General features: G+C 43.9%; 1 pseudogene; it reads left to right on the top strand.

The window, feature by feature from the left end:
- Window positions 1-8,038: 8,038 nt before the first annotated feature.
- LOC135009703 (U1 spliceosomal RNA) lies at window positions 8,039-8,217 on the top strand (annotated as a pseudogene).
- Window positions 8,218-10,947: the final 2,730 nt, after the last annotated feature.

Raw genomic sequence — 10,947 nt, forward strand, 5'->3', positions numbered from 1 at the left:
TGGCAGAAAAATCCAATTGAGTGATTAAACAGCTCTTCATTTTCTGGCTTTATTTTTATGCTAACTAATTTGTTCTCTGAAAAGTGTCCACAAAGCCAAGTATCTGATTAACATATTTCTCTCTCCCATTCATCACATAAAATTTCTGTATGTAAACCATATTTTTCACACATTACATACCTTGCCGACCCGACTGGTCGGTTTACTGAATCAACCCGAACCGAGGTTGATCGCCCCCTTCCTGAACAACTGGCCCCCATAATTTGCAGGTGTTGCTTGCTCTACCTCTGACCTTTATCTCAGGGTCTTCAGCGAACCCTTACAAAAAACCAAAATATTAAAAGATAGGTTGACGGTGAAGTTTACCGAGCACCTCACTCACTCGCCCACGCCGACCAATACGCCCACACACTGATATAGCGCTGGCGTACTCGACCCAGGGCCCCTATGAACCTCTATTTACTGGAACATGCGAGAGATATCCGAAGAACACTTACTCTTTCCAGTAACTATTGGTTGTTGGACAATTCCTGAGTGACCAGCGAACTTCCCTTCAGAAAATAAAAAATTACACAAATAACGTCAGAATGTACAAATAGTTTTATGACCGGGTTTGTACACAAATGGTACTGGTCAGACTAACTTAATGCACACAATTACGTGCGGTACAATCGTTCAGCACATAAGCAACTAATCTTATGTACGGAGCGACCAGTGGAATCGACATTCAGCAGCTGCGAATTCCTTCAGCCTGAGCTTTTTATGGCCTATATGGGTGTCGCACCAACCCTTCTTGGTGTTGTGCCTTGTCTCTATAGCGGACTTCCTTGTCTGCTGTACTTGGACCTCCTGGTCTGTTATGCGACCTCCTGGTCTGACCTCCTGGTCTGTTACAGTATGACCTCCTGGTCTGCTACACTCTAATGCTCAAATTTTATGTTTAACCAGAGATGCCTCCCTAGCCACCACGTATGTCACTTACACGTATGTACTTCACGAGAACTCGATGATTTCTGTGGTTCAATCCCCAAAATTGTAAAAACAAACACTCACTCACCACATACACACTTTTGTTTCTATTTCTATTTCTGCGCAGAAATTTTTCTTTAGACCAGATGTGTTGTAAATTTGGAGAAGGATCTGTTAATTTAAATTTCGGATTTAAAATAGATTTGCGCTATTTATCGCCTGTTGCGCTATTTATCGCTTGTTGCGCTATTTATCGCCTGTTGCGATATTTATCGCTTATTGCGCTATTTATCGCTTATTGTGCTATTTAAAAATCAACACTATCGTGTGATTTGAGTTACGTGGGCGTACCCAGACGCTCCGTTGCATAATTTACGCTGCGTGCGTCGGCCTTTGCGTACGCGAGTCTCAGCCTTTTGTTAGAGACACGTGTATACAAAACCAATGTCCACCGTAACACAACTAACACGTTTTATCAATGTAGATGATCCTCAGTCGTCTACCGTGCAACACACCAATCTCTCCTTTTACCTTTAGGTAGAGCTGCGTGTGTGCTTTACACTTTATCCCTTAACGCATTACTTTTACACTTTAACTATGAAATAGCGACAAATCTCTCTTAGCACGTTTTATCAATTATAAAATGGCAAACAGGAGAGTGATATATGAAAATACACGAATGAAAAAGAAATGCAGATATGCGTGTGTGCGTACGCAAGATAGAAATAAACAGTTTTAAAAGACACTAGTGTGTTGTTCTTACCTCCGGTTCCCGGATTCCTTCAGCACCCTTTACTAAGCGAAACAGACGCTTATCCCGTCAGCACTGCGAAGAATATGATCTCCCGCCCTTTGCTGATGGATAATGTCTGCTGAAATTACCTAGCAGAGATATGTGAAGGACAGGACGAGCCGCCAATTGATAAAGCTAAATATTTATCTTATTTAAAACCCTTTGTGAGGTCTAAGAACACTGTACGCTATTTGCGTATGGAGTACCGTAAGGGTACGCTCGTTGCGTAACAATCGCTTAGCCGTGGTCGAGACGCTCAAGCGTCACGTTCGCTCACGGCCAAGAGATCACAGGCAGGCACGCTATTGGCTGCTGACTAACGTAATGGTTCGCTATAGCGTAACGGACGCTGTATCGGGAGCGGGCTGCTCAAGCGATACAGACGCTCACGAGAATACGCTGTTGGTATCGGGCACACTTATAGGTGAGCGACTACCGTAATGCTACGCTATCAGCGTAGCGGACGCTCGAGACCACGAGGAGATCACGAGCGGCGCCGACGCTCACAATGTTAAACCTTTATGTCTAAACCACAAACAATGTAATTTGCTGTAAAACCTTAGTGTAGAGATAGGGTGTAAATGCAACACTGTATAACCTTATTAACTCAAAAGCTGTTCGAGCGTCACCGACGCTCTGAGAATACTTAACACTATAAGAAATACACAAATACCGTGCTTAGGGTCCAACGCCTAATATATATATTATGAATGTTATACTTGCAAAAGAATTAATACAATACAAGTCATACACTACAATATAACATAGACTAACTAACCAGGTAACTACACAGTAAATACAATACAAGTACGTTTAAGAGAAAATGAGAGAAAGAGAAGAGAGAGAGAGAAAGATATGGCCCATAATAACAAGAAAAGACAATATGATTACGGAGAAAACTTACGCACAAAGGAAACGATCGCATGCGCCTCTGGACATCCAGCTCCCGATTTTCAGCAATGATAACCGATGAAGAGTGAGTGCTGGATGTGATCGGCCTGTCTATTTATGCCCCACACACAATACAATTCAATGGTCCCTACAATCTCATTGTTCATTGGACACAGGAATTCGTCTTCGCATTATAACAAAAGGTCATAGGTTGATTCATACAGGTGGGCTGTGACTATTTCCAACAGCTCAGGTGGGAGGGAAACTGGGTTTCCCGCCGCATGGATAAGTAAGTGCAAATACAGTAAATGTTCATAAACTTCTTATGTCCATAACTATTCGCACGAGCGATTGATCCGCTTCAAACCAACACCGGAATATTGCTAATTAAATACTCTTCCGATGGATACTAAACACCACTGTATTACTCCTGTCTGACCCTTCGTATCAAACAATGAGGGATCTCTCTGTCCAGGAACATACTACATTAACTAAACTTTCAGAATCTATCAAAGGGACCATAATTTACAAAATGCATTATATGGTGAAAATATGTAACGAAAGAGTCGCCCGCTAGACGCACACAATCTCTACCGTAAATGCGCATACCGTGCGCCTGCGGGTGCCCGCAACAGCGAGTATGCGCACGCACGGGAGAGCGCACGCATGCGCAGCAGGGACACATATGAGGTGCAAATATGGCAGTGTGCATCGTGATATTTTTCTGACTTTGACAGCTTACATGATTCTCCGCCCAGCGAAGAATTCTGGTGGCTTCCGCCATCGCCACTCTGCTCCTTGTGCCGCCTTGGCGGTTTACATGAACTAGTGCGGTGACGTTGTCTGACTGGATCAGAACTGGTTGGTCGCGAAGTAAGGTCTCCGCTTGACATAGGGCGTTGTATATGGCCCTTAGCTCCAGGATGTTGATGTGAAGACAAGTCTCCTGACTTGACCAAAGACCTTGGAAATTTCTTCCCTGTGTGGCTGCTCCCCAACCTCGGAGGCTCGCGTTCGTGGTCACCAGGATCCAGTCCTGAATGCCGAACCTGCGGCCCTCTAGAAGGTGAGCACTCTGCAGCCACCACAGGAGAGATACCCTGGCCCTGGGGGACAGGGTGATCAACTGATGAATCTGTAGATGTGACCCGGACCACTTGTCCAGTAGGTCCCATTGCAAGATCCTCGCATGGAACCTGCCGAAGGGAATGGCCTCGTATGATGCCACCATCATTCCCAGGACTCGAGTGCAGTGATGCACTGACACCTGTTTTGGTTTCAATAGGTTCCTGACCAGAGTCATGAGTTCCTGGGCCTTTTCTATCGGAAGATAAACCCTTTTCTGGTCCGTATCCAGAATAATGCCCAAGCAAAGTCAGACGAGTCGTAGGAACCAACTGCGACTTCGGGATATTGAGAATCCAGCCGTGTTGCTGTAACACCTTCAGTGAAAGTTATACGCTGTTCAGCAACTGCTCTCTTGATCTTGCTTTTATGAGGAGATCGTTCAAGTACGGGATAATTGTGACACCTTGCTTTCGCAGGAGCACCATAATTTCCGTCATTACCTTGGTGAAAATTCTCGGAGAAAATTCTGGAGAGACCAAACGGCAACGTCTGAAATTGGTAATGACAATACTGTACCGCAAATCTTAGGTACGCCTGATGAGGTGGATAAATGAGTACATGAAGGTATGCATCCTTTATGTCCAGAGATATCATAAAATCCCCCCCTTCTAGGCTGGCGATGACCGCTCTTAGCGATTCCATCTTGAACTTGAACCTTTTCAAGTATAGGTTCAGGGATTTTAAATTTAATATGGGTCTGACCAAACCGTCCGGTTTTGGGACTACAAACAGGGTCGAATAATTTCCATTTCCTTGTTGAAGCAGGGGAACCTTGACCACCACCTGTTGAAGATACAATTTGTGAATTGCATTTAACACTATCTCCCTTTCCTGGGGAGAAGATGGTAGGGCCGATTTGAAAAACCGGCGAGGAGGCACCTCTTCGAATTTCAGCTTGTAACCCTGAGAAACAATTTCTATTGCCTAGGGATCCACCTGCGAATGAACCCAGATGTGGCTGAAAACTCGAAGACGTGCCCCCAACTGGGCGGACTCCTTTAGCGGAGCCCCAGCGTCATGCGGTGGATTTTGTAGAGGCCGGGGAGGACTTCTGTTCCTGGGAACTAGCTGTGTTGTGCAGCTTCTTCCCTCTGCCCTTACCTCTGGCAAGAAAGGACACACCTCGTACTTTCTTGTTTCTCTGTGATCGAAAGGACTGCATTTGATAATGTGGTGCTTTCTTAGGCTGTGAGGGAATATAAGGCAAAAAATTTGATTTACCAGCTGTAGCTGTGGAGACTAGGTCCGAGAGACCTTCCCCAAACAATTCCTCACCCCTGTAAGGTAAAACCTCCATATACCTTTTTGAGTCGGCATCACCTGTCCATTGCCGGGTCCATAGGACTCGTCTAGCAGAAATTGACATAGCGTTTATTCTAGAACCCAGTAGACTAATGTCACTTTGAGCATCTCTTATATATAGGACAGCATCTTTTATATGCCCTATGGTCAATAACATAGCATCCTTATCTAGGGTCTCAATCTCTGCTGATAAGGTATCTGTCCATGCTGCCACCGCGCTACAACCCCGGCCGACGCAATTGCCGGTCTGAGTAAGGTACCAGAATGTGTGTAAATGGACTTTAGGGTAACCTCCTGCTTGCGGTCAGCATGGTCCCTGATGGTAGCCGTATCCTGGGATGGCAGCGCTACCTTTTTGGATAAGCGTGTCAATGCTTTATCCACCCTAGGGGAGGATTCCCACCGTATCCTGTCCATTGGCGGGAAAGGATACGCCATAAGAATCCTTTTGGGAATCTGCAGCTTTTTGTCTGGAGATTCCCAAGCTTTTTCACATAATTCGTTCAACTCATGTGAGGGGGGAAAGGTTATCTCAGGTTTCTTTCCCTTATAGATGTGTACCCTCGTGTCAGGGACAGGGGACTCTGTGATGTGCAAAACATCTTTTATTGCAATAATCATATATCGAATACATTTAGCCAATTTTGGCTGTAACTTTGCATCATCGTAGTCGACACTGGAGTCAGAATCCGTGTCGGTATCTGTGTCAACTATTTGGGATAGTGGGCGCTTTTGAGACCCCGAAGGTCCCTGCGACATAGGGACAGGCATGGGTTGACTCCCTGACTGTTCCCTAGCTTCAGCTTTGTCTAATCTCTTGTGTAATAAGTTTACATTAGCACTTAAAACATTTCACATATCCATTCAGTCAGGTGTCGGCGTTGTCGATGGAGACACCACATTAATTTGCTCCTGCTCCTCTCTAGGAGAGCCTTCTACCTCAGACATGTCGACACACGTGTACCGACACACCATACACTCAGGGAATCCTCTTATCTGAGGACAGTTCCCCAACAAGGCCCTTTGGAGAGACAGAGAGAGAGAGTATGCCAGCACACACCCCAGCGCTATATGACCCAGGAAAAAAACACAATAATTTTATGTTTACCCAGTAGCGCTGTATTTCCATATATATATGCGCCTAATTATGTGCCCCCCTCTTCTTTAAGACCCTCTTTCTACCGTGGTATAAGCAGGGGAGAGTCCGTGGAGCTTCCCCTCAGCGGTGCTGTGGAGAAAATGGTGCTGGTGAGTGCTGAGGGAGAAGCCCCACCCCCTCAGCGACGGGCTTCTGTCCCGCTCAAATATAGTAAAAAAATGGCGGGGGCTCTTATATATATATATACAGTGCCTAGCTGCATATATATTTATTTTGCCAAAGAGAGGTCTATATTGCTGCCCAGGGCGTCCCCCCTGAGCCCTTCACCCTTACACTGACTGCCGTGTGTGAGGTGTATGGGAGCAATGGAGCACAGCTTTACTGCTGTGCGTTACCTCAGTGAAGATCATGAAGTCTTCCGCCGCCTCTGAAGTCTTCTTTTCTTCTCATACTCACCCGGCTTCTATCTTCCGGCTCTGCGAGGGGGACGGCGGCGCGGCTCTGGGACGGACGGCGAGGGTGAGACCTGCGTACCGATCCCTCTGGAGCTAATGCTGTACAGTAGCCTAAGAAGCAGAGCCTATCAACTCACAGAAGTAGGTGTGCATCTCTCCCCTCCGCCCCTCGATGCAGGGAGTCTGTTGCCAGCAGGCTCCCTGAAAATAAAAAAATCTAACAAATATACTTTCTGTCAGGAAACTCAGGAGAGCTCCCTGAAAAGCACCCAGTCTCCTCTGGGCACAGTAGTAAACTGAGGTCTGGAGGAGGGGCATAGAGGGAGGAGCCAGTGCACACCCAGATCTAAAGTCTTTCTTTAAGTGCCCATGTCTCCTGCGGAGCCCGTCTATCCCCCATGGTCCTTACGGAGTCCCCAGCATCCTCTAGGACGTAAGAGAAAAATTATGCTGGCAGAAAAATCCAATTGAGTGATTAAACAGCTCCAGAGCTGCTCTGTAAGGCAAGTAAAAGGGTGTGGGCCCTGCAGCACTACCTGTAGTTTGCATTGTGCATTGGAAGCCTAGTTTGCTGTCTGTTTCCACTTCTTTTTTCTTGAGCCCCTCCCGTCTATACCCTTGTGCACTATCCTGACTTCTCCTCCCGTCTGCTTACTTTGTGCCTTCCAATGCACAATGCAAACTACAGGTAGTGCTGCAGGGCCCACACCCTTTTACTTGCCTTACAGAGCAGCTCTTGAGCTGTTACAGTGCCCAGCTGCTGCAAGAAATCAGCGTGAATGCTTCAGGGGCTGGGGCATGGCCAACATGAGCCCCACACCGAAGGAGGGTGGGGGTGTTTAATGCGAACTAGGGGTCTCGCACAATGCGAACTACAGGTAGTGCTGCAGGGCCCACACCCTTTTACTTGCCTTACAGAGCAGCTCTGGAGCTGTTACAGTGCCCAGCTGCTGCAAGAAATCAGCTTGAATGCTTCAGGGGCTGGGGCATAGCCAACATGAGCCCCACACCGACGGAGGGTGGAAGTGTTTAATGCAAACTAGGGGTCATCCAAGTGCCGCAAAAGGCCGCCATGCCCTGCACGCCCCTTTTCTCTTTTCATATGCAGACGAGGGTTGAAGCCAACTTTGACCCACTGCTTGGATGACATCGCCATATGCAAATCCATCTGCTGCAGGCCTTCCCCCAGGAATGCTTGCACTAGTTGTTGCATTTGGTTTGTTGTTTGGGGGTGCTTCAGTATTAGGCAGCCTTCTGCCCTCCCATGTTCATCTGAAAATATGTGTTCTCCCTGCAGTTGTTGTCCCCAGATGAGAGTTCCCTTGTGCTGCCTCAGTTGAATCTCCTTTACTTGACAGAGATGTGCCTGAGCAGCGGCCCTCCCCAGCCCTATCCCAAATCATACTTATTTTGCATAGGAGATACCATGGTCATGAAGACTGTTCTCCCAGGGTGCGGTTCATTCATTGCATTCTGGGTATGCTGACCCCTGTGATTTCCCCAAATGTGGGAAACTCGACTGCATTATTTAATGCGAACTAGGGGTCATCCAAGCACCGCAAAAGGCCGCCATGCCCTGCATACCCCTTTTCTCTTTTCATAAGCAGACGAGGTTTGAAGCCAACTTTGACCCACTGCTTGGATGACATCACTTGCTGCCTTTCCAATGAAGCAAGTTTAATTTAATAATAGGTGAAAAACCATCCCTACAAAGGTGTTAATCAGATACTTGGCTTTGTGGACACTTTTCAGAGCACAAATTTGTTAGCATAAAAATAAAGCCAGAAAATGAAGAGCTGTTTAATCACTCAATTGGATTTTTCTGCCAGCATATTTCTTTTTCTCTGCAACCCACTGCTAAATTGTGCTTCGTGGCTGTTTTTTTTATAAAATCACTTAATCAAATCTAACTCTGATTACATCAGAGAAGGCCATGTACCCTACACCATAAGAGGTGGTTTGAAATTTTTACTTGTCTACTTAAAGATCACCAAAATCTGATAACGAGGTCAATTACGTCCCTAGGTGGGATTGAACCACCAACCTTTTGGTTAACAACTGAACACGCTAACTGTTTGCGCCTCAGAGACACTTTGCAAAAGTACATACTGACAAAGGTTAATAAGCATTCATCTAGAACGTTTCCTAGAAAAACTTTAAAAAGTCAATAATCTGGAGAGTTTTTGTAAGATGTTCCTTCCATCAACCAATGAAGAAACACATTGGTACTTTCCCATGATGAGTGAGTGCTTCAGGATCTCTTGCACTTACATGTGCAGCAAAGGACTACAATGGAAGCATGCTGGGCCTATAACCCAGAGGTAGGCAGATTGCAACTGTCCTCTGCTATATGCATTTTTTTTGTTAATTAAAGTAATCCAAAACTGGGATTGATATTTTGGCTCTTTTATTTTTACTTAAAGTACAATAACTTTTACTGTTTTAATTTGTTTTAATAGTATATTGACAGTATTGTTTTCTTTCAAAAATCCACTTAATTTTCTTTACCCTATTATTAAAATGGTAATTGACAAAAACAAACTACATTGTCACCAGAAGAGCAATACAAAATGTACAAGTGATATATTAAAATCATCTTTTCAGCTTGAATTTCAATGATGCATTGAGGTAACGATTTTGTGAGAAACATCTTCACCCTTAAATAAAGATTTTCTTAATTCCCTACCTGTGTGCTAATTAGATATCACCTTGTTTTCACATTAAACAGACTTTCACATGAGAAAGCAGCAAGGATGCAGTGGCGTTAATGTTTCCTGGTGTCAACCTGTATTATTTCAGTAGACATTGAAATGAGGATGCATCTTGCTGCCTTTCCAATGAAGCAAGTTTAATTTAGTAATAGGTTAAAAACCATCCCTACAAAGGTGTTAATCAGAGACTTGGCTTTGTGGACACTTTTCAGAGAACAAATTTGTTAGCATAAAAATAAAGCCAGAAAATGAAGAGCTGTTTAATCACTCAATTGGATTTTTCTGCCAGCATTTTTCTTTTTCTCTGCAACCCACTGCTAAATTGTGCTTCCTAGCTGTTTTTTTTATAAAATCACTTAATCAAATCTAACTCTGATTACATCAGAGAAGGCCAGGTACCCTACACCATAAGAGGGGGTTTGAAATTTTGACTTGTCTACTTAAAGGTCACCGAAATCTGATAACAAGGTCAATTATGTCCCTGGGTGGGATTGAACCACCAACCTTTTGGTAAATAGCCTTATACACTAACTGATTGCGCCACAGCGACACTTTTCAAAAGTACATACTGACAAAGGCTAATAAGCATTCATCTAGAACGTTTCCTAGAAACATTTTAAAAAGTCAATAATGTGGAGAGTTTTTGTAAGATGTTTCTTCCATCAACCAATGAAGAAACACATTGGTACTTTCCTATGATGAGTGAGTGCTTCAGGATCTCTTGCACTTACATGTGCAGCAGAGTACTGTAATGGAAGCATGCTGGGTCCATAACCCAGAGGTAGGCAGATTGAAACTATCCTCTGCTATATGCATTGTTTTTATTAATTAAAGTAATCCAAAACTGGGATTGATATTTTTGCTCTTTTATTTTTACTTAAAGTACAATAACTTTTACCATTTTAATTTGTTTTAATAGTATATTGACAGTATTGTTTTCTTTCAAAAATCCAATTAATTTTCTTTACCCGATTATTAAAATGGTAATTGACAAAAACAATCTACATTGTCACCAGAAGAGCAGTACAAAATGTACAAGTGATATATTAAAATCATCTTTCCAGCTTGAATTTCAATGATGCCTTGGTGCAACAATTTTGTGAGAAACATCTTCACCCATAAAGAAAGATTTTCTTAATTCCTTACCTGTGTGCTGATTAGATATCACCTTGTTTTCACATTAAACAGACTTCCCCATGAGGAAGCAGCAAGGATGCAGTGACGTTTATGTTTCCTGGTGTCAACCTGTATTATTTCAGTAGACATTGAAATGAGGATGCATCTTGCTGCCTTTCCAATGAAGCAAGTTTAATTCAGTAATAGGTGAAAAACCATTCCTACAAAGGTGTTAATCAGAGACTTGGCTTTGTGGACACTTTTCAGAGAGCAAATTTGTTAGCATAAACATAAAATCAGAAAATGAAGAGCTGTTTAATCACTCAATTGGACTTTTCTGCCAGCATAATTTTTTTTCTCTGCAACCCACTGCTAAATTGTGCTTCCTAGCTGTTTTTTATAAAATCACTGAATCAAATCTAATTCTGATTACATCAGAGAAGGCCGGGTACCCTACACCATAAGAGGGGGTTTGAAATTTTG

This window comes from Pseudophryne corroboree, unplaced genomic scaffold (assembly GCF_028390025.1).
Source record: "Pseudophryne corroboree isolate aPseCor3 unplaced genomic scaffold, aPseCor3.hap2 scaffold_227, whole genome shotgun sequence".
Taxonomy (NCBI): Eukaryota; Metazoa; Chordata; class Amphibia; order Anura; family Myobatrachidae; genus Pseudophryne; species Pseudophryne corroboree.